Source organism: Ambystoma mexicanum, chromosome 1p, assembly GCF_040938575.1.
Source record: "Ambystoma mexicanum isolate Mex_15411 chromosome 1p, UKY_AmexF1_1, whole genome shotgun sequence".
Lineage (NCBI taxonomy): Eukaryota > Metazoa > Chordata > Amphibia > Caudata > Ambystomatidae > Ambystoma > Ambystoma mexicanum.
The window spans coordinates 1,414,768,789-1,414,796,557 of NC_090921.1; positions in this window are offsets into that span (position 1 = coordinate 1,414,768,789).

Below are 27,769 nucleotides of genomic sequence, written 5' to 3' on the forward strand. Positions count from 1 at the left end.
ACATGGATTACAGACACATGCATGGGCACTCACCGGACAATGCTTCATAATCTGGTAGGTCTCCCACGCCTTGGATCTGTTTCTCTGTGACGAAGGTTCCAGGAACAGACTCATGTTCAGTGAGTTGGACGTCCTCTGGTGGAGACCCACCGCCAGTCACCAGAGTAGAGGCATGATTGGAAGCCAGCTTGTTATTTGCTCTGCGTTTCAGGTCATTCCACCGCTTGTAGCAATCATCAGCTGTGCGCCTCAAAAATCCAAGGGCACTAATGTGGTCCGCGATGGTCTGCCAGTGGGCCCTACGTTGAGAAGGCGTATTCTTGCAGCCTGCAGTCACCACCATTTCCTGGCTATGTGCCAACACATAGGCTACAAGTGCATCAAGTTTGGCATCATTGAAGCTAGGCTTCCTTGACGTGCCGGAGTGTGTAGCTGTGTCTGGGGTCTCAGCCTGTAGTGCAAGAGCACCCTTCTTCTTCTTCTTGTAAGGTGGTGCGGATCCTGAGTGGTTTACGCCACTCTGGTCAGTAGCGGCAGAAGCGCAGGTGGACTGGGTACTTGAAGACTTTAAAGGCACAATGACCAAAGGTCTTGGTGCAGGCATTGGCTGCAGGGTGATGGTGCAGGGCTAACGTCAGTGTGATGGACCTGGACCGACACTGCCCCGGCTGGGAGACTCGGAGCTGGGGTGGATTGAGCTGCAGCTGCCCCTGCAGCCTCCCCACCATGGCTACTTGGGGCAGCAGATGACATTGCTGCCCCAGATCCACGTGGCCTGGTGACAGCAACTTTCACCGCCACACGTGGCTTAGACTTGGTGACCTGGAAGTAAGCCTGGGAGTCGTCCTGGGCAATTGGGGGGAAAGGGGTAGGGTACTAGATGGAATTCGTACCCTAGTGCTCTAGCTAGGCTGTCTGTGACCCCTAGGGGAATATGATGGGTCACGCAACGCACAGGCACCCCTAAAACAAAAGTAAACGTACACGTAACCCCTGGTAGACCACATGCGTGGAAAAATGAACCTGCACTACGCTGTGGCACCCAGAAACACAAAAATAAGCGTACATGTGTTACACGCAGCCTACAATGAGCTCTGAAGGGGTACGTGACACACAGGGGCAACCACAGTTGGAAAATACATGCACGACTCACCGTCTGCCTTGAAAAAGAACGTGAAAAAGACTTGCGTGTGTGCATTGGCAACACCCCCGCCAAAAGAAGAAAAGAACGCAGTCTGAGGAAACAGGGAGTACGAACTGGAAACGTTGTGAAGTAATCGCGTGTGAACCGACAAGAAGTACAAGAATCACCCGCTCTCTCTCCACAAAAAAGCACATACAAGAAAATAGCATCATAATCGTACCTTTTAAGCCAGCCCACACATGCAACGTCACTTACCCGCATATGCGCTAAGGCCCTTTCCTCCAATAGCACGGTGATGTGCAGTTATCTCACATGATGTCTCACTATGCACCCGTGTTGTGGGGAATGCTCACGCGCGTAACATCACTTACACGCTTACGTGCTAAGGGCCTTTCCTCGGATTTCACGCTGACGTGCACTTTTTTCACGTGCCAAATCACTCCGTATCAAGCTGGCCATGTGAAAACACATGGAAGACCACACTCCTGCCCAGAAGGCCATATTCCTGCCCCCCAGACCCCTGAGCACGCTCCCACCTGCCATCTGCTACTGCCTGCCTGCCTGCTGCCCATGGTGCCTGCACGTCAACCACGGTTGCAGTTGCTGTGACCACCCCTGCTGGAACTGAAGTCTCCTGACTGTGATACCATCGCTCCACAGCCCAGCCCCAGGACCCAGTTGCCCACCCACACCTGCCTCTGGGGTTGCCATGTCGGACACTACACCATCTGGCACCACTGGTAACCCCCAGGCAGAGAGGCAGAGGGCCACCAGCTTCCGTGCCAGTGAAGTTGGTGTCCTGGTGGAGCAAGTCCTGGGGCAGTATGATGCCCTCTTTGGAAGTTCGCGCGCCGACAATGAAGGACGGAAGAGGATCTGGATGGACATCGTGACTGCCATCAATGAGGAGGGGGTGGCTCAAACATCAAAACATGTCCGGAAGCACTGGGAGGACTTCAGGTCCAGGACGCTCAACAAGGCCCGGCGCCTCTTGAAGGCAGCGGATGCGAAGGGGTGCCGGGTCCACCTGACCGACAACCAGATGAGGGTCCTGGGACGCATACGCCCAGCGCTCCACGTCCAGGTCCTTGTGGGGCAAACCCATCTGGAGTCGAGCGGTAAGTGTACATGCATACTGATCGGATGGTGTGCGTGTTGTGGTGTGCCAGGAGTGTGCAGGTTGCACATATGTCTTTGTAGGGACATGTATGGCTGCGTATGTACAGGGCTGTGAACCTGCCACATGTGATTCCTATCAAGTGTGAGACACATCGATGGTGTATGTGTTGGTAAGCATGCTGTGCAAATGAATGTGTGGGTGCACATATGTAATGAATTATGAGTATGTACTGTGGCATGGTTGTGGTGTCACAAATGGATGCTGGTTCATGCTGCATGTATCTGCACTATGCACATGTGCATGTGGGTGTATTTGACAAGTGTGCAACTGTGATGCAACATGGATGCATGTGACACTGACATGTAGAAGGCTGAATGCGAGATGTGACATGGATGGCGATCTCATCACTGCAACAGTTGGTGGAGATGTACACATGCATGTAAGTCTGGTGGCATGTGTGCATGTGTTATGCACTCCCCGTGTTTCATGTGATGTCAGGCTCACCTTCGGCTGCTCGTGCTGTTGTTTGTGTATGGACGGTGCTGCCTGGTGCAAGATTCCTGTTGATTTGCTCATGTGCGTGAGTTGAAATGACATGTGTGTTGGGGAGTGTGATGCCATGTCTGCAGTTTTACACTGCTACTAATGTGCAACTGTCATGTGTGTATCAGTCCATTGTACAGTGCCCTGATGCCTGTGTTCTATCTCTCCCTGTCTGCAGCGTCAACTGATGAAAAGGGCAGAGAGGGTGCTGTGGAGCAAAGCGGCATGGATTGCACCACCAGCCGGAGATGCAAGGCCCGGCTCCCCTCCCACGTTGTCATCTCGTCGGGTGTGAGGAGTCTGGTGCCGCGTCCTAGGCCGCAGCTGCCGAGGGTATGTCCAAGAGGCGGAGGTCGGAGGTGGACTCTTCGGCAGCAGAAGGGGCAGCTGAGACCCCACAGGGTCCGACGGAGGAAGATGGCATGGAGTCAACCAGGTTGGTGGGGGGTTTGGTGGAGGAGGAGGCCATGGAAGGGACACACACGGGGTCTGGAGGTAGGGGTTCCACTGGTGCTAGTGGTGCAGTGCAGGGGCAGGGACAGGAGGCAGCACAGGCCGCCGCGGAGGTGTCTGTGTGTAATCCTGTCGCCGATCCTGTGACTGCATCATCCTGCACCAGCAGGGATGCCTACGTTCAGACCTGTTTTCAGGGAGGGGATGAGCGCACGACAACTGGCCTTCCTCTCCCTGTGGACATGGCAATCCGGAACCGGGTTGAGCCTGTCCTAGCTGGGATGGCGTTGCGTTAACGGAGCATGCGAGGTGACCTGCATTGTTTTCATGAAGACACTGCATGTCATCTCGGATGCCTCGTTGACCTACTGGGACGAGTCACCAGGGCTGGATGCCTCTGTATGCTGGACCTTACGACCCCTCCTCACCTGAACCCCCTATGCGCCAGTCGTCCTCCGTGCCATCTTCCCTCCCATGTATCACCTGGGTACTGTCAAGTATCGGCAGAGATCATCTGTGTTGGGACGCCATAGTTATCCGGCTTCCACGAGAACTAATACTTGTGGCTCTCGTATTCGTCAACGAACGGTGGTTACGGTCCCTTTAAGATCTCGTCTGCCGGGATCTTGGAAGTTGGCATGGAGACGATGGCGTCCTCTAACGTCTGTCACTTTTCCCTCTACACGTTAAGTTGACGTATAGTGATCATGTCACTGTTATTTAAGCCACGCCTGTTCGTTTTGCCGGCGCTTCTGAATCTTGTATTCTAGCGGCTTGTTTTCTCTTGTATCCAGCTACTTGTCCCCCCTTGCCTTGTCTTCCTGCTCTTCGACCTCGGATCGTCCACGGACCTGCTTTGATTACTCCTTTGTACTTTTGCTGCCAGTCCTGCTCTTCGACCTCGGATCGTCCACGGACCTGCTTTGGTTACTCCTTTGTACTTTTGCTGCCAGTCCTGCTCTTCGACCTCGGATCGTCCACGGACCTGCTTTGGTTACTCCTTGTACTTTTGCTGCCAGCCCTGCTCTTCGACCTCGGATCGTCCACGGTCCTACCCTGCTAGGATTGTCCACCTGCATTGGAACTCGTCACCTTTGGTACACGGACTAGAGACTGCCTTATTGTACCTTTTAGGCGTCCTCGTGCCGTCGGGTTAGGTTTTGCTCTTTGGACAGTCAGCTTGGATTTTCTCCTGCTTCTTGCTTTGCCTTCATTTCTGGATCTATACTGGTTCTTGATCTTGGGTTGGCCTCTACCTTACTTCTTATTCCTTCCTTGGGAATATTCGGAGAATCGGAGATTCTGAAGAACTACACAGGTTAGTGGTGGATTTCTATTCTGATATCTGCATTTCTTGTGCATACTATCGCATCTATGTGATTATTGCTCTTAGTGCAGTTGTCTGGGGGTCTTGCCTGTACACCTTGAGAAGACATCCCGTTCCAGTATCCTGTTCCATCGGGTTCTGGATTCTTCATTGACATTCCATCTTTCCGCCAATCAACTGTTCTGTTTGTTGATTGTACTGACTAGTTCGGTAGATTGGCGAGAAGAATTCCTCGGCTACACTACGAGGGCAAGAGCGCTACTGACAGGTACCCTGTGGAGCTGCCTCTGACCCAGCGGCCAGGCTGGTGGAGGACACATCCCTGCCACAGTCGGGAGTCAGACGTCCAGCAGGGGTGGCCACCACGACAACTGCACCCCAGCCGGAGGAGGACGTGCAGGTAGCAAGAGCCAGGCACAGGCACAGCAGCAGCAACAAGGTGAGACTGATGATGGCTCGGGGCCATTAACATCGGAGGGGCAGGCATCGGCCACAGGGCAGGAGGACCCAGGATTCGAAGTGTCTTCTGTGTGGCAGCGGTTGGGCCAGGGTTAGGTGCGGAGCAGCGGTGGGCAGAAGAGGCACGGCTCACAATGGTCAGGCCAGGAAACTCCACGCGGAGGGCACTGAGGCGGGCTGAGTGCCTCGAGTCTATTCACAGGGAGTTGTAGTCCAACATGGCATCGTCGTTGCGAACCCTCTGGGCCATGGAAGAGGACCACCTCCAGGAAATTGAGAAGGAGTTCGATGATGCCCTGGCCATCGGAAAGTGAGCCATCGGACTAGCCTGCTGCCATTGTAAATAGTTTTGAGTGTTAGGTTTCCTTTTTGTTTTGCTTTATTTTGGGGTGATTGGACTATGTCCCACACTTTTGTATATAGTTCTTTTCTTAGGTCGTTTTTTGGATAGGTTTAATTTCTTTTGTTGGGCTCATGGACCCTGCATGAACTCGGTGTACATAGTTGAACAGTGGATCATGTGAGGATTTTATTTGATTAATCACCATGAATCAATGGATTTTTCAATTTACGTTTCCTTTGGATTTCATTTGGTGGACCGTGAGTTTGGACACATGTTTTTTTTCATCACTTTGGATTGGTTCTTCATATGTTTTTTTATTCTGTTTTGGACATACATTTCATTTCATCGTTTGATTTTGGTGCACATGAGGCCCATGATTGTACATCTTAATGACGTGTTGGGAGGCACATGAGTCTGGGCCTGCTGGCAGGTGCCCGTCAATGCTGGGTGGGTTGGGGTGTAGGGGGACATGAGTCGGGGCCTGCTGGCAGGTGCCCGTCAATGCTGGGTGGGTGGGGGTACTGAGGGACATGAGTCGGGGCCTGCTGGCAGGTGCCCGTCAATGCTGGGTGGGTGGGGGTGCTGAGGGACATGAGTCGGGGCCTGCTGGCAGGTGCCCGTCAATGCTGGGTGGGTGGGGTGTAGGGGGACATGAGTCGGGGCCTGCTGGCAGGTGCCCGTAAATGCTGGGTGGGTGGGGGTGCTGAGGGACATGAGCCAGGGCCTGCTCACAGGTGCCCGTTAATGCTGGGTGGGTGGGTGTGCTGAGGGACATGAGTCGGGGCCTGCTGGCAGGTGCCCGTCAATGCTGGGTGGGTGGGGGTGCTGAGGGACATGAGTTGGGGCCTGCTGACAGGTGCCCGTTAATGCTGGGTGGATGGGGGTGCTGAGGGACATGAGTCGGGGCCTGCTGGCAGGTGCCTGTCAATGCTGGGTGGGTGGGGCTGCTGAGGGACATGAGTCGGGGCCTGCTGGCAGGTGCCTGTTAATGCTCGGTGGGTGGGGGTGCTGAGGGACATGAGTCGGGGACTGCTGGCAGGTGCCCGTCAATGCTCGGTGGGTGGGGGTGCTGAGGGACATGAGTCGGGGACTGCTGGCAGGTGCCCGTCAATGCTGGGTGGGTGGGGCTGCTGAGGGACATGAGTCGGGGCCTGCTGGCAGGTGCCTGTTAATGCTCGGTGGGTGGGGGTGCTGAGGGACATGAGTCGGGGACTGCTGGCAGGTGCCCGTCAATGCTGGGTGGGTGGGGGTGCTGAGGGACATGAGTCGGGGCCTGCTGGCAGGTGGCACTCAATGTTGGGTGGGTGGGGGTGCTGAGGGACATGAGTCAGGGCCTGCTGGCAGGTGCCCGTCAATGCTGGGTGGGTGGGGGTTCTGAGGGACATGAGTCGGGGCCTGCTGGCAGGTGGCCCTCAATGCTGGGTGGGTGGGGGTGCTGAGGGACATGAGTCGGGGCCTGCTGGCAGGTGGCCCTCAATGCTGGGTGGGTGGGGGTGCTGAGGGACATGAGTCGGGGCCTGCTGGCAGGTGGCCCTCAATGCTGGGTGGGTGGGGGTGCTGAGGGACATGAGTCGGGGCCTGCTGGCAGGAGCTCGTCAATGCTGGGTGGGTGGGGGTGCTGAGGGACATGAGTCGGTGATTACTAGTGCAAGGTGACATGTGGGCTGGCTGGGGGCATGCCCATGGTGGATGGGCTGCCTGCAGGACATGACCAGGGGTGCAGGGTAGTCCCCTCTGGTGTGGGCTGCCTGCACAGGCTGGGGAGGGGGTCGAGGGCAAACCTGGGAGGACCCACACTGGCAATTCACGTGTGTAACACCCCGCTCACCCCACTGGATACACATACCCTGCTCATACAGCGAAATCGCGTGTTGAACTTCCCGCGCACCCCCGAAACACACGTACCCTTCTCGCACAGGTCCAATCGTGTGTGAAAGTTACCGCGTACCCCAGAAATACACGTACCCCGCTCGCACAGGGTCAATCGCGTGTGAAACTTCCTGCGTACCCCAGAAATACACGTACCCTGCTCGCACAGGGCCAATCGCATGTGAAAGTTTGCGCGCACCCCCGAAATACACATACACCGCTCGCACAGGGCCATTCGCATGTGAAAATTCCCACGCACCCCCGAAATACACGTACCCCACTCGCACAGGGCCGATCGCGTGTGAAACTTCCTGCGTACCCCAGAAATACATGTACCCCGCTCGCACAGGGCCAATCGCGTGTGAAACTTCCCATGCACCACAGAAATACATGTACCCCGCTCGCACAGGGCCAATCTCGTGTGAAACTTTCCCCACACAGCGAGGTACGTGTATTCGGAGGGGTGAGCGGGGAGTTTTACAGACGTTTTTGTGGTTGGGGGGCTGTATGCTGGTCCACTGGCCTGTGCGCCATGTACGGGATTTGTGCGCTGTTCATGACACACGGGGAGGGGTTGGGGGTGTAACTGGTGCTGTTGCAGGGTCGCTGCGTTACTCTGCGCCACGGCAGGTTATGGATGTTGAAATCCATGAATACGCTGTGTGCGGAAATTGATTTTGGCGCACGCGGCTGGCGCAGACTGCTGCACACGCACACTGTGCGCCAGCCGCGTGTGCCACTTGTGCGCTGAATTCTATGAATTACCCCCTTAATGTAATTTGTGTGTTTTAATTTAAGACATTGCAGCTTTCACTGCCATGTTGGGAACCAAAATGGCATAGAATTGGGTATTCTAAGGAAGGTATACCTGTCATGATCTCTGCTTCCAAAAGGTCAGGGTTTTCCCAACTCCCTTGGAAGCAGATCCATAACCCAGGTTCCGAGTGCCAACCAGTCCCAATTGGGACCTTTTGGACCCAGTCCTGGCGCCAGTGGCACCAGGCTCATAAATATGCCCAGTCCCAGCGCTGGAAGCGCCGGGCTCATAATGCTTGGGTGGACTTACCTGCAGCAGACCATGCTGCTTACTTGCCTGCCAGTTGAGCCTCTGATCCTCTTCTGTTTGGAACTACTTTTCCTGTTGGGTGGGGCAGGAGCCACTCCCTAGGTTCAGAAAACTGGAACTCTTCTGGAAAGCAGGAACTCTTTTCTTACCTAGGCGTGGCTGTGAAAGGAGACACCTAAGCACTACAGGAGGCTATTTAAACCACACCCGATGGATGAATCTTGCTTTGCGTTATTCTGCATCCTCTGCAGCAGAACGCTCATCGTGTCTTCTGCATCTGATCCTGGGCCTAAGGAAAAAGGCTTACCATCCTGAATCCAGTCTTCAGCAACACCTATAAAGACAAGAAAGAACAGGTTAGCATTACGGTCTTCAGTGACAGCGCTTCACTTACCTGGTCCATCGGCTGTCACCAACGCCTCGCACTGCATTCCGGCATCTGAAAGACAAAGGCTTACCTACTCTTCGTGCGCTCCGGAGGTCTTGGCACTGCATTCCAGCATCTGAAAGACAAAAGCTTACCAACTCTTCGCACGCTCCGGAGGCCTTCGGCGCTGCATCCCGCATCTGAAAGACAAAACAAGGTGCGTTTAAAGACATTGGGGAACTTTAATACTCACGTGCCATTACTCCTTTCCACATCTAACCCAGTGGGTATTCCGGCACCCTGCAGCCGCTCCGAACTTGTACCTGCAAAATAAAAAGACAGTTAGAGCGCATCGTGAAGCAGGCAACAAGCGCTTACTTACGTGCTTCCAGGCGCTTCTATTCATCACACGGGCTCCATCTTCAACTCACTTCAGCCCGTCATCCGCCATCGCCGGAACCCTGCAAAACAAGAGACATCATTACTAAAGACTTTTAAAGACATTAGAATTACTCGAAACTTACCGTTCGTGCAGTAAACGACGGACAGCAGTCCTCTGAAGTCAAGAGGCCTGCTCCCCTTATCCAGTGAAGAAACTGGTTACAGCACCCTGCCCCGAGGCAGATGGAGAGCACGGCGTTCACTTACCTAAGGTGAGAGCGTTAACCTTTGGGGTTCTACAGGAGAAGAGAAAGGGAAGAAGAGAGAGACATTCAATAACCCAGTTCATTAATCCCATATTTTCTATCTGCAGACATCTTACCCTTCGAGTCAGACATACAGTGCACAGAGGTCCAGCCCAAAGAGCCAGCCGTGTGTTACACATCACCTTTGAAGATACGGTATATACCCAGTCAAGACCGGCGCCTCTACGGGAATCAGGTGAGCGTTACAATACCTGATGCCAATGCGAATTTCAAAGCTGACATGCCTAATGATAATCCACACACATGTGTAAAATTATAAAATTTTAGGCTGATATTTCACACTAAAAATGAACAAAATGTATTAGAATGGCGAAACAATGTCTTACAGACTGCAGAGTTGGACTGGCACGTACTGCATAAAATATGTAACCTGCTTATGTAATTTGTTAAGATGCCAAAATTGCACAAATGTGCCATTTATGTCAAACATTGATTTGAGCTAAAGTAACTGTGGGAGGTTCTGGACATTATAAAACTCACATCATAACTCTGACATCACGTTCTGGAAACCCAACCAGCTTGGAGGAAGGCGGTGATTATCTCCCCTGACCAATCAGTTGTTTAGAGGCATGCTTAGCTAAGGCTGTCCTGCCATATAATTCTATGATGTTACCATGCTCTATTAAAAGGGTGGCTGACAAGACTCTAGACAGGCTCTTTCCTAAATTTCCTGCGCCTGCATTCCTGATCTTCTACATTCATCTTGCCAGATTCCAGATCCCACTGCACAGCCAAAGCATAGCTGATTCCAGATCCCACTGGAAAGCCAAAGTATAGCTGATTCCACTGCAAGGCCAAAGCATTGCTGATCCTCTCCCCAGTAAGGCCTCAATCAAGAGAATCCCACTAAAAAAATCCCATTAACCAAAGGAAAAAGCTGTGGTATTCTTTTGGGAAGAATCCTGAAACCAGCCTGGCTTTTTGCCCACTAACTGCATGCCCACTGCAACCCTGCCATCCTCCTGTCCTTGTTATCCGGTGACCAGAACTTTGTCCAGCTGTCCTTTGCCAGGAGAGTCCTCTATCCAGTGACCAGAATCTTTTGTGACCCGAACCCCGACTGTTCCAAAATCCCAAAACTCAAGCGTGGACTGTGAGTATTTCCCCATCCCAGAGAAACACATATTCTCCCCGTATTGACCCTTTTGTCTTTATTCCACTCTGTAAGCAATCCTACCCATGCCCTGGTAACTTGTTAAAACTGTTGGAATTATCTGTGCACCCTGTCCTTGACTTCCTAAAAGATGTGCTAGCGCCATCTCTCTATTAATTCTGTCTTGTGTATATCATAAGCCCTTAGTCATATTTTGAGTAATCAAACTAATTTCCACGTAAAGTTGAATGCTGGGGTGACAAGGTTGATGTCGCAAATCAACCTTGGATCTTACTGTGTCCCTCTTTAATAATATAGTCTCAATAATCTAGTTTAAGTGAAACCTGCCCTGTTTCTAAGCTGATTTTCTCTCTTCCACTGCTTTATTTTACCAAAAGCAAACCTTCTTCTATCTTGCAAATCTCTCTCATTTCACCAACTATAGCCCTCCTTTCACTTCTGTATTGTCCCTATGCTGTGCATCTATACCCCTGCCCAAAAATCGCATTCCAATTCAGTGTTTTTCACCCGTTTTCTTTGCAAATAAACTTTTTGCATTTAAAACTGTTTTCTGCTCAAATGAAGGTAGATGTCTACAAATCTGTGGTGCGTCTGAATGGATTGATAGGGCATTGTTGATGGCAATAAAACATATTATGAAAGTGTGGAAGTCACGTAAGAAGCCACATACTGATAGTTGGCTGGTGGATATGCGCACACTTTCAAAGTATGAAAGTTCTCGAGCATCTTGGCTTCATCGAGAGACTGAATACTGTGAAAATTGGGATTCCTTTAATGATTTGTTTGAGTAAGGTATAGAATTAATAGGTTTGATGAAATATGGGAATTCGGTGGGGGTTGATGTGGTGTGTTTTTTTAAAATTATTTTTGTATGTGTGTAGGTGTTGTTTCAATTTGGAATGTGAGGGGGGATTTTACGATGATGGATTACTGTTAACTGATGGTTGGTATTTTAACAAAGGAAATGTTATGTAAATTGTTACTTTTCTGACTCTCACCAATATGTTTTGATGTTGTTTATGGTTTAAAATGAATTAAATAAAGTTGGCCAATTTCTTTTTTTTTTTTTAAATGCAAACCAAAAAACATGCTACTTTTCCACGTGTAAATCCAGCTGCAATGTGTTTTCAATTTCAACCTGTTTTGTGAACTGCATGCTTTTGTGAAACCTTACGTTATAGTTCCTAGTGATATAACATCCCTGATACTGTGATAAAATGTATGCATGGCATTATTTAAACACACTTATAATTAATTATTTATCAAAATCCAAGTGTCATTTTAGGGCTTTGCAAAGGGTTTAAAATCCGTTTGTGCCTCTTATTTTGAGAGGGAAGGTCAGATTTTGATTCTGTTTGCTGCCTCTTATCCCTGACTACCTGCTGCTTCTTACTATCCACTCATAATTTGATTAATTATTTGTGGGTTGAGGGAACATTGCAGGGGGAAACCTTAACTTGGGTGCTATATATCCTAATTCAAAAAGTGTTCCTATTCACTTGTGCTTTGGATATGTTCTATTAGATGGTTGACCAAGTGCATTACTTCCATTTCCATTGTCATTGTCACCCCATTGGTGATTGCTGCCCAATATTAAAATGTGTGTGATTTTTGTGAATTTCTAAAATTAATCAATATTGTATTTTCACCAAACGGCCTGGTTCATGGTCCATTGTGACCCAGGTATTTGTAAAAAGGGGTGTTAGATGGGTCAGGTATCGGCTCAGTTTGAATTCATTGAAATTAAAGAAAAAGCATTCCTATTGAGCACCGCATCTCAAGATAAGACCAAGTGTCCTGGTCCGGTGTGTGACGCCCGATTGGAATCCTTAACAATAGATACATCACCTTTTTCTTGTTAACAGGACCTCACAAAGAAATGCTTTTTCCAGTTCCATTAATTAAAGTTGAAACATTCCAATACACTTTCATTAAATTAGGGAGACAGACTAAAAAAGAAATCACACAATCCTGGAAAATCACAGTATATATAAGTTAAATATAGCAATTAACTGGGAACAGTGCCTTTAGGAGACTTTGAACAATATTTTTAAAATGCTATTTATGCAAGTCAAAAGATGTCATGAAAATGTGGAAACGGAAATTGAGACAATCAGGGCGGAATAGATTGAAGGAATAGACCTGAAAGCATAACAAAATAAACACATAAATAAACAACATCTTAATTAAAATTTGGGGTGAGATTAAATACAAAATAAATACAAAATACAGTCCTTCATGAATGTTAATGAGAACTATGATAGCAGAGTTTATACATTCCTATTACAAAGCGCACACAACAGGTTCAAGTAGAAATAGCGTTAGATTGAGGAAATCCATAAATAGAAGCACGAGGAAAACCAAAGAGAGGAGCACGGACCAATTCTATTCAAAACAGCTCAACAGGCAGAAGAACTCATTGAGCCTAATCAGGAAAGAATCATCAAAAACAATGCTAACTTTAACTTTAGATGAGGAAATATTTTGAAAGAATCTTGTCCATTTGAAAGACTTGTTCGAAATGTTACTAATATATATGTTAACATTTTCAAATACAACAATGATTTTAAAATAGTTTTCTTTAAATAAGAGCTTTCTGGTTCACAATATCCAGTTCCGACCTCTGAGCATCCAATAAGGGCCATAGAATTGCCAAAAATACCAATATGATACAATTTCACAAATGACATATCTTTTACAAGCTTGAGGAATTCATAGTAAATGCAAATCAAAATGTATACCACTGTAAACTTGTGATGATGGCCTTATGGACACATTTGCCAAAGCATTCCCAACAATATTTTAATATCATGGTGGATATGATTTTAAAATGACTAATACAAAGAATCCCACATCTCCTACATAACTCCACCAAAGAACAACATAGAACATACAAAGGGCTAATCTTTATGGAGGGAGACACATAGTTTTTGAATAATCAAACAAAGAAATGCGAATCAAAGAAAGCCTGCATTGAGAAGAAAACAGGAGACATGGGTAGTTTGTGTTTCAACTTTCTCTTATGTGAGACAATGGGGGAAATATTGACATCATAGATAAACCAGATTACACACAGAAAGCATAAAAACAATTAGCAGATAAAAACTGCTATCGTAAATTGAGAACCAATCTTACTGCCGATTATCAAGGAATAAACAACTGGAACAAACATATGGAAGTGAGAATAATTAAATAATCATGAGGAATACTAGACGTTCTGAAAGCAGCTTGTTTGAACTTCATGTTCATGGGATTTTGCTGGGAGGAAGCAGCAGAGATGTGTAGTCTTGTCACTTATTCTATAAGACTTGACATGTATACTGAGGATGATAAAATTGCAGTTTGTAAAATGAAGGTATTACTCTACACATGTTTTACTCTCTGGCCACAGGTTGCTCTGTAGTACATGCACCAGTACAAGTAAATGCACAGGTATTGCGCAATGACGATGAACATCCACTGAGACCCACAAAGGTAGTTCCACTTTCTGTTCCATCCTCTATCATGTGGGTACAAAGGGAAGAGACTATCTGGCAAGCATCATAGAAGAACAAAACACCAGGGGAAGACTAAAAATACTAGTTTTCTATCTCTGCCACCCCTCCACTGGTAAATAAGGAATAATTATGAAGAAGAGTTGGTTAATGATCAAGACATAGATAGCGACCCATCTGAGTACAGATGAAACCTTGTGTAGCTGCTCATAAACAGTTATGTTGAAGATGAGGATGCAAACGACACCACAGATAAGGAGGCTGCAGTATTAATATAAGCTCACCCTCCACGTGTGTACAGTATCTTTGAGGAAGAGCCTTCCAGTTGTAGATAAGAAAGTGCATCACATCTTTAGATGGTATCAAACACAATACAGCACTTTGTGTAGATGATCTCTGCCTGTGTGTTGTTGCTACTCTATAATGAGAGTTAAACGCATGGGAATACCTCACACCATGTAAATAGCAATCGGATGTGGTCTCCTGCACACTCTGCCAGAAAACGGTGTGTTGAGGGAGGGCAGGGACCAACTTAGGTACCACATCTATGCGGTCTCATATGCTTGGCACCATGCACAGAAATGGGAAGAAGTCAAAATATCTTAGGTACATTCAACACATGCCATCAGACAAGCAGCATTCTACTGATATTCTGCACAATTACACTGAAAATATAGCAACTGTTACAGTTGTGTTAGAGCTTTTAAGTGGGGCATCAAGCTTGTCCCCCTGTATTCCAGTAGCACATGGCTGTGACACCCGATTCCATCAAGTCGTGTTATAAAAACATTTTACAGTGGCCAAAAATATCAACAGTCATATGACAGCACGCACTCTTCGTTAACATGGCTATAATGTTGGCAATAGATCTCGTGCCCTACTTTCTTGGGTAAAATACTGGATTCCAGTAATTTATGGGAAAAGTCAATAACCACTGGGAATTTTCACGACTGATGTTTTTCATCTAACAATGCAGAACTAGAATTTACAACAAGACTTTGGCTACAATGGGGTGGTTTCTAAAGCCAGCCCATGAACAAAAAGTCCACTTCACCATGGACATGTAGACCAGCAGCTAGAACGTTTACTACATGGCTGTCACAACAAACTGGGAGCTTTCCCTCTTCTATACTCCAAGAGGGGTCCAGAAGTATCTTAAGAGGGTGTCAGGGGTATGCAGTTTAACACCAAACAACATTGTACATGCAAGGGTTCCAGGGCAGAAGCCAAAGGTGGGTTGACATCTGGTAGGTTTAGGAAGTGGAGGCACAGTGGCTAAGGCCTTGTGATTTGCATTTAGGCTTTCTTGCAGAAAATAATGGTACAATTGTCCAAATGTCCTTGCTGCCTTACAAAGTGGCAAGCCAATGCACGCCACCTGTTCTAGGCATGTCCTTCAATGCATTGTCACATACTTTAGCAGCAGTTGTGAACCTGTGAAAGAAATCATTACTGTGACCCAAAAGGATAATTTACCATTTCAGCTGGGCTAACCATGGCAAAAGTTCACATCACCAAATGCAGGTGCCCTACAAATTGCCTACAAATTGCCACTGCACAACCTGAAGAACCCAGGGGCCACCCATTTAAGTTCTACTTTGCACATGTTGGACAGGCTATGTGAGCAGTGCAATGCCATTGAAAATGACTGCAACGCTCAAAGAAGATGTCTAGATGGGGAATTCTAACACACACTTGGCAAGATGAAGGAATAGACTGCACCACAACAAACTGCAGGGAGGTGGAGAGATGTCCGAGTAGGAGGGAGACCCGGGTGCACCCTTTCCCATGGAGGGCCCTACCAGGGGCTAGGGAGAGAGATGGGAGCATCCTAGTTTGAACCGCAGAGAGAGCACATTAGAGTTGAAGGGAAATGAGAGGCAATGAAACAGATAAACCACAAGCCCAGGGAGCTCAAGGGCACAGTGAAGAGGTCCCCCACCCACAAGGGGCCCAGTAAGGCGATGGTGGCTGCACACCAGGTTATGACAGGGGATAAAGTAGTGTAGATAGACATCCACTCATCTGAACACAGGGTGGTGGATGAGGCATCACCACTGATCAGCCCTGATGACAACCCACAACTCTGCACAGAATGTATGAGGGAGACCCCCCTAGCATGACACTGGCAGGGACATGTGCCACAGGTGGCCAAAGCAGAGTGGTTGCGATGGAGCACCACAACTAACTAACTCTCTAAAATACTCATCCCTCTGCTTACACATCTCACACTCTAAACAAAACACAACCATACCTATACAGCACAACAAGCTGCATGCACCTCACCACACTGCAACAATGAAGCAAACCACAGCTAGCCTCGTACAACAGCACATGCCAACTACCGACTGAAAAACCACACCTACACTCAGCAAACGGTGTAAACCAAACTGAAGCTTCCAACAGCACATCACAGCTCTCTTTTGCTTTTCCCCACTCAATCCAACTAACATCCCCTACCCTCTTGCTTTTCAGATCTGCCAGAGCGCCAGTGGACCTGCCAGGTGGTGATAGTGTGTTGTATAAACAGCCTTTAACTTAATATAATGGTAATGTTAATGTTAAAGGATATTTGTACCATGCACTATCACTGGAGTGGTCCCATGGCGCTCTGGCGGATCTGAAAAGGAAAGGGGGTGGGGGACAGTTAGTGGGAATTAGCGGGATAAGTGCAAGGGAGCAGTGATGCGCTGTTGGCAGCTTCAGTTCGGTTAACACTGTTTGCTGAGCTTGGGGGTGCTTTCTGATTGGTAGCCGTCACGTGTTTGCGCGGTTGTTTGTGCTTTAGGGTTGTGGTTGTGTTTGGTTAGAGTTTGAGAAGTGTATGCAGAGGGGTGACATTGTTAGTGGGTTGATTATTGGCCTCGCTATCTAGAAGTGATATGTGCTAAATTTCCACATTCTTTCTAGATCTGGCACGTGAATATCTCTGCATTTCTATCTGGATCCGGCACTGGGTAATATTCACAATCATGTCTATATATGTTGCACGCCAATATTCACACTTATACCCGAGTGTTGCAAATCCTGTCTAGATCTGAAGCAAGCTCGCATTCACAATTCTATCTAAATATGACATTGGGAATATTTGCAGTGTTGTCTAGATGTGACAATGGCTAATATTCACTATTCTATCTAGATGTGGCGCTGGTGGACATTCACAATCCTGTCTAGATGTGACGCAGGCTAACGTTCACAATTCTATCTAATTGTGGCACTTGCTAACATTCGCAATCCTATCTAGATGCGATGCAGGCTAATGTTCACAATTCTATCTAAATGTGGTGGTTGCTATCATTCACAATTCTGTCTGGGTCCGGCACAGGCTATTGTTCACAATTCTATCTAGTTTTTAAGCAGTTTAGTGTACATATCCTGATCTGCTAAGGTCCAGAGGGCAGGTAGAGTGGCAGGGCTTTTGGAGTAGAGTGATTGCTCTACTCCCCAATGAGGCCACACCTACATTCGAGGTTGCTGATGGTTGACGGCTGGCCACTGACCCCACCTGCTGACACCTGCAAACACAATCTGGAGCTGCCTCTGTGGGAGCCACCCTTTGCCTTGGGGCCCTTAGCCGCAGGGGCTGCATGGACAAAAGGCTGCCCTGGGAAGGTCAGTTATGGCCAGGTGGACGTACCAATCAGAGGAGGTGGGCGGGCTGGGAGGTGGGAAGGGGAGGGCGCTAAAGGACTACAACCCAGGGACTGCACACTCTAGATGCACGCCAGCACAGAATTACAGGGTCAGAAGCCACAAAAACACAAGAGAAACCACAAGAATAGCACACACTGATCAACAAAAACGATTGAAAAAACAAACAAACCCCTTCACCAGTGTAAATGGAACAGGCCAAAAACAGATTACAATCAATGCACAACTACTCACTGAGCATCAACCAGCCACTAAAACTGCTTCCAAAGTGGTTTCCCTACTTGATCCTTCGAGATTTCAGTCCACAAAACAAGTGGAAAATGGCTGCAGGAAGCAAGCCAGAGACACAACTTAATATTTCAACCAATTTCAAGAGCCGGTCTGATAGCACAGCGAGTAGAGCACTCGCTTTGACATCTGTGCAGAGCCTGTTGATGCAGGTTCAAATCCCAGCAGGGCCAAACTCAGCCCTTTATCCTTCCGAGGTTGATAAATGAGCACCCCACACTGTGGGTAATAATAAGCAGCGCTCAGATGCCTGAGGGTTCGTAGCACTGAATTATTATTATTAGAGGAGGGCGGGACTGGGACAAGGCCAGACACAAACAAAGGACTATACCTCAGGGACTGCATACTCTAGATGCAGGCCAGCACAGAAAAACAGGGTCAGAAGCCACACAAACACCAGAGAAACCGACCAGAATAGCACACACTGATCAACATAAACAATTGAAAAACACTCAAACCCAAACAAGCCAGAGACCCAACTGACTATTCCAACCAACTACAAGAGGGCATAAGTGTGTCAGTGTCAGTTGCTGTCTAATGCATGCTCTGTGCTACAACCACTGCATTAAGGCACCAAATGAGTTAGCCATCACTCAGGGGGTTATCATTTTCCCTCTGGTGTACCTGATTGAGCTTACCCTAGTCAACATGGTGGGGACCCACATCTTGGAAGGTGATGTTGATGCGGTGCAGCTGGAGCATGACCTACTTTTAACCTTGTGTAGTGATTAATTTTTAGTTGTATTTATAGATAATAATATATCAACTCCTAATTCAAAGTAAAAGTGATCGCTTTTCATCTGCATGTCTTGGGGAGGAGGGTTCACAACAAGCATCACATAAGGAGACACCATGAAAATGTCCAAGGATGCTTTTCTGCAGCACTTATAACATGAACTGGAAAAATAATGCATGCAGCCAGAAGAGCCCAAATTAGCCCAAATATGGCAGGTGAACCTGCGGTATAAAGCTCAAGATTGACTGCAGCAACCACCAAACACCAAGAGAATCTGTGTGACACCCCTCAGAAGGACTCAGGTATCATGAATACAGATGGGTCATCAACGGCTACATGATGCCTGTCTATTTAACACTTCAGCCAATGGAAAGGGGACATCTGACCAGAGGTACTTGTGCAAGTGTCTGTTGAATTTTGAAGCTGTGCCAGTGTGCAGTCAGATATTTCTAGTGCAACCAGGTCTATTATCTCTAGCCACAGAAGCCCCACTGCATCACATTTTGAACAACCGTCATTTATAAAAGTGAATAGTCACTTCATTTTGGAAGACTATGGAATTAAATTGAGCCATAGCCAACACACCAGCTCAGATGGTGATGATGTATTAAATAGTGCATTTCAGCTACTGGAAAGTGTGGCAGGATTGTTTTGTGGTGCCGCCTCTGGTTGAGAAATTGATAGCAGTAGTAGTGACTGAGAGTCCCTGACTAGTAGCTGACTTACACATGCAATTGCCTATGGCTCCAGTAATGTTTTGAATCATTGTTTTATCTCTTCATCACATCTCGTATTGAAAGTTATTGTGTTCTCCCAGAGGGTGCAGCTGGCCAGTAAAATACTTGGGTACTCTCATAGGTTGTATCTATCACTAAACGTCTTGAGTTCTTCCACAGGGTATGACCACCCTTCAAAGAACCTTGGGTTATCTAATGGGGTGCAGCCATCAATTAAGGTGCTTGGGTTCACCCACAGGACATGTCCGCCCCTTCAGGCTCTCATGTGCTCTCTGAAGTTACTGCCACCCATACAATTTCACAGCTTTTCTAAAAAGCACAGCCAACCACTAAAGTTATTAGCTTTTCAGGCAGAGTGCAGCGACCGCTTGCTTGAAGTTCGGAGGTTTTCAAAAAGAGGGCAGTTAACCACTGCATTTCCTGGGCTCTTTCACATGGCACAGCTGCCCTTTTAAGTTCCCAACCTTTTTGACAGAGCATTTCCTAAAGTTATCCAGCTCTCCCACAGGCTACTGATACTATCATGGCAGGGGAGTCTCAATTCTCCACCCTAAAAAGCTCCTAATTTTCCTGCCACCATTGCACGGGCCAGCTCTATTGGCTAGTGGACTAGCCATAATCAAGACATTAGGTCCGTACATGTTGCCTGAAAAAGTAACCCGTAACCACTTACGAGTCAGTGCCTCATCACAAGCTTGCTGCTTGCCATAGTTCATGATGCCAATGGCACTGATTCGTCAGGCTGGACTGGTGCAGGTGTGTATGCGCAGCATATCTGATGTCACATCCATGCTTCACCCACCATGAGGGAAGTACTAGAACCCTCTATCTTCTAACCACTGCTGGATGAGGGTGGCAGCAGCCGTGATGCAAGAAGGCATTACGGATTAGGAGATCAGTTGGCTTGTTATATTTTGTTGCCCCTGCAGCAATCATGATTTATCTTGGGAATCAATCCCAGGATGTGGTTTTTGCCCTTTTCCTTCTTGGCCCACTTCACACACTTAAGGATCTTAGGTCACAGAAGCAGACAATAATAAGAAAATGCCTTTTACAGCCTGACAGGAAGCAAATGAGCACTCACAGAAATAAAGAGTGAAGAGCATGGTCCTTGAAGATGGTCCTTAGGATCGAAATGCATTGGACAAGCTACGAAGAAGGCAGAACCAAACTAGACTTGCAGTGCTCACTCAAGTCCATCCCTTACACAATTCACCCTCTTCCCCCAGCCCTCTACTGTGCAGAATAATTATTTGTCCTCCCCGAGAGTCTTCCCTGGTTCAGTGTAGAATAGCTCCAGGCACATGACCATGTTGGCTGTGTTGAAGGATAGAAGCTGTTGATTCTTTGGGCACATTTTGTGTCTGGCTTGCTCCCTGTGTCACAACAGGTGCAGAAAGAGGCTCCTCCACCACCCCCTTGGCGCTTCTCCTCTTGCAGCTCTTCTCTCCCTCAGGTAGGTCAACCACATGCTGGTCCTCCCCCTGACCCACCTCTGAACACACCTCCCAATCATCCTCAGCAGAACCCTCTCCCTGCTGGATGAAGACCACTTGCTACTCAGTGCATCTGACAGGAGCCATCCCACACCCACTTTCAGGGTGTTTGCTATAGCTGCCCTCTCCTCTTACATAAACACATACAGGACATGCCCAACTGTTCATCACCCTGCCTCTATACTGGCATCCAGAGGCCCTACATCCCCTGCCTCCAGGAGGGGATCCACAAGGACCTCTACCTTCAATACCTCAATGCCTGTAGTTGGGGCCTCCTCCTATAACCTTGCATTCCCTCCCACTCCCGATTCCTCCCTCAATGCACCAGGCTCCCCTGCCAAATCTGAGGTTTGGTGATGCTGAATTGCCCCGTCTGGCGAACCAGTGCCAGAAAACTGCATGAGATTCCCCACTCCTCATCCATCATGGGGAAATCCCATCAATGTCAAACCAAACTAACCCCAAGATTCTGAGAACCAATACACATATCCCCTGAAATGTGACCATGTGATTAAAGGTGTACACATGCTGCAATAATAATAACTACACATCTTACAATAACACTATGATAATACAACCTTTACTAGCAGTACAACAGTATATGACAAACCAACTGAAACAACAAAATAGCAAGCAGGGAAGGGAGACAACAACCAACATAAAGGGTGATTGGAGTCACAGACTTTTGTTGGGCTTGTAAATTTAACTGGTGGACACAAAAGGGAATATAAAATGTTTTGTTTCTTTTTTTTAAACAGGAAATTAAGAGCACAGAGTAATGGATTATGAATGTTCATCTTGGCCAGAACTTTTAATAACTGAATAAAGACAGAGTGGAATAGTTGGTTGGACACACTGAAGTAAATCAAATAGTAGCAGCAGTTAAACTAGTAATTATCTATTTTCTATTTGTTTTGTTATGTTACGGCTGAAATAACAATTCAACCTTTCAATACATATTTCAGAAGATTAAAAAATAATAATCCTCCAATTAAAATGTATACAATTCATAGAAGAAAACAAAACATCATAAAACTATGTTGTGATTCAGTTAATCAAATAACATTTACAACATTTTTATAATTACAAAAAATCCAATGATAATAAAAATGTTACCACTGCTAAAATCACTGCAGTATGTTGGCCATTAAAATCTTTTCTCATAAAATATTCGCCTTTAGGCATACATAATCCTTGAAACTATTTTGTAATCACATGTTTCTTTGTGATGTCAAGTTAGGACATACACCACATACAAAAGAAAACAAGGCAACTTTGCCTTATTATAACTGGCGCTTGTCAGTTGGCCCTTAGAGAGGGCTGCAAGTTCCTGCTACGTAGATGTCTCTCTGCAGTAGGCAGAACAACGCAGGAATTGAAGAGACAAGTTTAACATATGCGTTTCTCCACGCATTTGCAACACACGTGGCGGGAGCCGTGAGGGTTGCACAAAGAAAAGCCTTTTGGGACTTACCAGATTTGCATGAAAGGGATCAGCTTAATGATGTAATCAAGAGCCTATATACAGCCCTGATGAAGGTTTACACCGAAATGCATTGGCTTAATGTATATTGATGGCAAAATATGATCGCCCAACAGATCACATTCAGAATAAATTTAATTATAAAAACAGGGATGTGAATAAAACATTCCTGGCCAAAAACTGCACGGATCTAACTGATGCTTTGATTTGAAGCTTTGATTTGAATTTATGAGAACGCTGGATTTAAATATTTTGGGAACTTGCAGCCCTCTCTAAGGGCCAACTGAGAAGCGCCAGTTATAATAAGGCAAAGTTGCCTTGTTTTCTTTTGTATGTGGTTTATGGAGGTCCTTGTGCTATAGGACCAGTTCAAACTGGCAGCTCCAGGACAAAAATTAACTGAGAGAAGCAGACATTGAATAGACACGAGTAAACATTGTGGTGCCCACCTCTCCGGTATTTCTTCAAGTTAGGACATACAACCACAAAATGCTTCAAGGTTTCAATCTCCCTTTCATTTTTACAGAACCAATATACTTGCTGATTTAAAGACCACTTTAACCTGGATCCTAAAACTTCTGTAGTCGACCAAACATTAAAACGCAATTGTAAAAATAAAAGTCTGCACTTCAGACATTTGATTAAGCGGCTTCATTTGAAATGGCCCACCCTGAAAATCTTATGTTGCATTCATTGTTCCCATGCTATTCTACGGTGTAGCAAGATCCCAAGCTCCATGCGAAGGAAAATGCAACCAATAGTGTTCTTACACAGTAATTAAGACTTGTTAGTTGAAGACCACAGTTTGTTGAGAACAAGGTAGTGTGCTGAGTAATGGACAAAGTGCAGCAAAAAACACACTGCTCTATGTGAGAAAGTGGCTTCTTAGACTCAAGCTGCAAGTACCAAGCAATAAAGGTACTTCATCAATAGAGATAAAATGATACTTGCTTAAATGCAGGGAATGAAGTAGAATATCGTGGAAGGGTAGGGGAAATGAGTGACCCTACTGTCCCACAAACACCTTTAATCTTAAAGGCTAACTAAGCCATATACACACACACATACACATACATCCACACCTAAAAGTATATTTAAGATTCTCACATGGTCCTAGTGTAGCACAAGAAATACGGCACATTAGATCATGTAGTTCCACTGTGGGAAAGGAAGGAAATGTTCCGAAAGTGAAACATGTTTCGAAAGATTATCACAATATTAGCTGTCATTTGTACAGTCACAAGGCTGAGAAAGATCAGAAGGTGACAACATTTGGGTTTCATGAGAAAGTGATTAGGTGTTTGTTTTTTGTTGCCACACTGTCTGCACCTCACAAAATGATTGGTTAATGAATGGAGAAGAAACCCACCATGGTACACTCAAAGTGGGATAGACAATGGGGAACTCGTTTGCATGTTGCAAAATGTAATAATTTACAACAACCAATAAAAATGGAGGAGCTTGATAACCTGATTATTAGGTCATTGTCAAGAAGAGGTCAGTAAATTGGTCACAAGGGCCAGGTTAGTCCAACAGGGCTAGGTTCTGTATAGAATTCTGTAGGGAACAGCAACTACTGTCCAATCAGTGAACAATAATTTACATGTATCTCGAAACATTGTCACAGCAATGATGTCCCCACTAAAACACGCCATGTAATGATGACACGTTGAATGTTGCTTGTATGTTTCCTGGAAGAGACGGCATGTAATAACCATTTGTTTTTCTTGCTATTCATGCACTTTTATTGCTCATTGGATGTATTTTTGGCTAATCGGGCTTTTGTGCCTACCTTACACTGCTTTGTATATTTAGGGGTAACCTTCAACAATGTACTTACACAGAAGCATAGTATAAGCAAAGGCTGAAGATGAGGCAAGTCAATAGTGTTCTCTTTAGATTTGCAAATATATTGCAACAGCATTCTGTTGAACATCTGTTGACAATCTATAGAGGAACGTTATGGCTACTGTGGCTTATGGGGGTGGGTAATGTGGTTTTGTTGACTTACATGAACTTCAATGTGAGGAAAACCTTTTTCTCTTTGACTTCTTGGTGTTCTTTGTTCTACCTCTGTTTATGATACTCACCGGGAAACTGGCTTACACAGTCTTTCAGATGTCCTTTTGCTGAAGCCAATTCTATTCTGGCTTGCCCTTTGGACAGGTCAAGATGAAAATCTAACTAAATTACTAGTAAGGCACCTGCTGTCTCTGGGGAGTACCTATAAAATAGGATGGTTGGCTGCTGTAAAAAGATCCCTGAAGACAGTGGGTATGGGAACCTGCTTCGTTGATCCCAACATCCTTGGCACAGTTTCAAAGCAGTTGCTCAAAAAGAGGTTTATGATTGTACAGAGTGATAATAGTGAAGATATGACTCTCCATATGTTATCTCTTAGGCAACCTCTTCCTGTTTCCCATAGTGTGAGAATAGCTGGATACATTACATTGGTTGCAAACATCATCAAATACTTTTGACCAAGGCCCGGCTAAATATGATAACTTGCAAATGGCTGGGCGCCATGCATACTGTGGATGTGGGGAAGATGAAACCCTGACCCATCTTTTATTGTTCTGGCCTCTGTATAATGACTTACAAAATCAATTTATAATGAGAATTTTAGGAGGATGTACCTTACGGCAATGGAGACAAGCCTGAATGCAACTTTTAACATCGGAATGGCAAAGGTTTTAGAGTTTGGCTTGGAACAGTATATTAATTATGCTGTTTGTATTAAAAGGTATACATGTATGAATTATGTAAAATCTGATGTTTAATGGATTATGCAAAATCTGAAATAAATTGAACTGAACTACATTGGGCTGTCGTGTGAATCTATTGAGTCTTTTAAAAGATGGGGCAGGCCCAAAAGTCTCAATTTTAGATGGATTGAGTTGAAACTTGTTATTTCTCAAACATAGTTTGACTACAGTAAGACAAGACTGGAGCGAAAAAAAGTTCTCTTGAAGGCCAGACACGGTGAGAAACAATTGTAGTTCGTCTACACATAAATGAAAAAGAATGTCAATTTTTGCAGATATGGGCAACAAGGGAGAAACATAACTATTGAATAACAGAGTGGATAAGGATGAGCCCTGAAGAATGCCACATGTGACTGGAGAAAAGTCTGATATAAAGGGACCAAGCAAACGGCCTGAAATCTATTGTTCAAAAAATTGTTAAACTGTCAATGTGGGGCTTGAGAGCCGTAGTAAAGTGGAAAGTCTGGTAAGAGAATACAGGGATACACCGAATCAAAAGTGGCTGATAAATCCATCATCACCAGAAAACCCAAAAGATCCTGATTTGATTTCAGAAGTAGGTAATTTCATACTAAGACCAAGTCAGTTTCAGTGTCATGGCCCAGATCGAATCCCAATTGCAACCAATCTATAATCTGATTATACGGCTGCAAAGATAATTTAAGGGAAGGAGAGCAAAGAAGGTCAATGCCAGAACAGCATTCTGTAAAGAGAACTGTAGCTCTTCCCATCACACCACACTACTGAGACGCCCAAATGTATGATAACTCTTCTCGGGGTGGGCCTTTTCACTAGTGTGCTAGTAGATTTTAGACAGTATTAGACAGTATTGGAATGAATGGCCATAGATGGATCTGTTGAAGGGTGTACCAAGCACCATAAAGCTTTCTAGCTTCTCACTCATTTCCAGAGTGATGGGCCAGGCCATAGAAGAGAGAGCAGTTAGAGCAGTAAACTGACATAATTGAGTTACAATGCCAATACAATTAAAAATTAATAACTGTATGTTCATAACAACAAAGTGGACTTAAAAGGAGATGTCCTGCTACAGGTGGGGGGCATGCCACAGATGAAGGGCAATCAAGTGAGAAGGAATCAACTGAACCATTGCTTGATTGCGCGCCTTACAAAGTTACGTCATTAACCTATGGTGCCACAGTTAAAGCACACATTAAAGGTGATGCTCTCTCCGTAATTTTGTGGGAACCACAGGGAATTCTTTTGCATTCTGCCAGATGAACACAAAGTTTCCTGAAGTGAAGGGAATTAAATAGAATATGCCTGAGTCCGCAATTACCACTAGCCACAGCACACACATTATTCCTGGGAGGTGTCCTTCGAGGTGTAGCTAGATGTAAGGCAGCCTGGCGTGCACAGCTCTGTGATGCCAACGACAAAGGCTGCCTGCCCAAACCACGCTTCAAGGCAAGGTTCTATGCATTTCAATGGCTCTCAAGAACACCATTGGCAGATAACATTTCCATTTCACAGGAACGAGAGCAGCAGAATGGATTTATTTCCTCACTCAGCCCTTTAGAGTGTGATGAAGTGACAATTGAACGAATCAAATAAATCATAAAAAGACTTCGTACAGCTGATGTCACAGAGATTTGCAATTTCAGATGAAACTCCATGTCCATCTTGACCCTGGCCTATATCCCATGTAATGCGGGTTTGTGCTCGGTTGACGATTGTTCTAATGAAAATGAATAGAGGTATACACTGTAGGGATAGAAAGAGGCTACCATATTGTACAGTACAGTTTTCCAGCAAAGCATTTGCATCTCCAGTCATGGTTGATCAAAAGGATATTCGTGTTGTGGGACAGCTCTTTAAAGAATTACATTGTGCCTGTCACCCCTAGTAGATTGGGAATACGTAGCGTATGTTGGTTGCTTCAGTTGCCACACCATGCAGTGCTTAGAGGGGTGCATGCATTGTAACCACAGGCCTATCAGTGATAGAAAGAAAATCAGCCTAATGCCCTCAATGGTACTAACTGGTCTTGTTCAGGGTCAAAGTTGCTGTGAAATATCAGAAAAAACTCACAATCTTGATGATTCCAAAGCACTTCGTTCATACATTTTTGGCGAAAACACATGTTAATTACCACATGATATACGATATAATAGGTTGACCAAAAAGTATGATCATACAGTTGCTGAAATTACTGTTTAAAATTAGAATACTTTTCACATGTGCATTCCAATCATTTTTTCTTGAGTTATTTTATGTTCATAGTTTTGTTTACTATTCCAGTCACAATCATAGTTAACCAAACAGCACCTAAGCTTGTTTGTAAGGTAGCCTATTGTGCTGCCACCCGGGTCAACCAGAAAAGTCGGCAGAATAAAAGAAGAGAGAATCTAATAACAGGAATATTAAAAAATGGCAGAGACTAACAAAACATGATGGGTTTGTCAGAGGTTATTATAGTGCAGCGCACTACAGTTAAGTTTAGTATCAAGTACCATAGGAAACCTGAACATTTAATTGCTGTTAACTTTGGTTCACATCACTGATTTGGCTGATTTTCTGCAAACAACATGTTTGCCACGGCCCTTGCACACCTGCCCCCCCACGCCCCACCAGATTCATTGGACATTT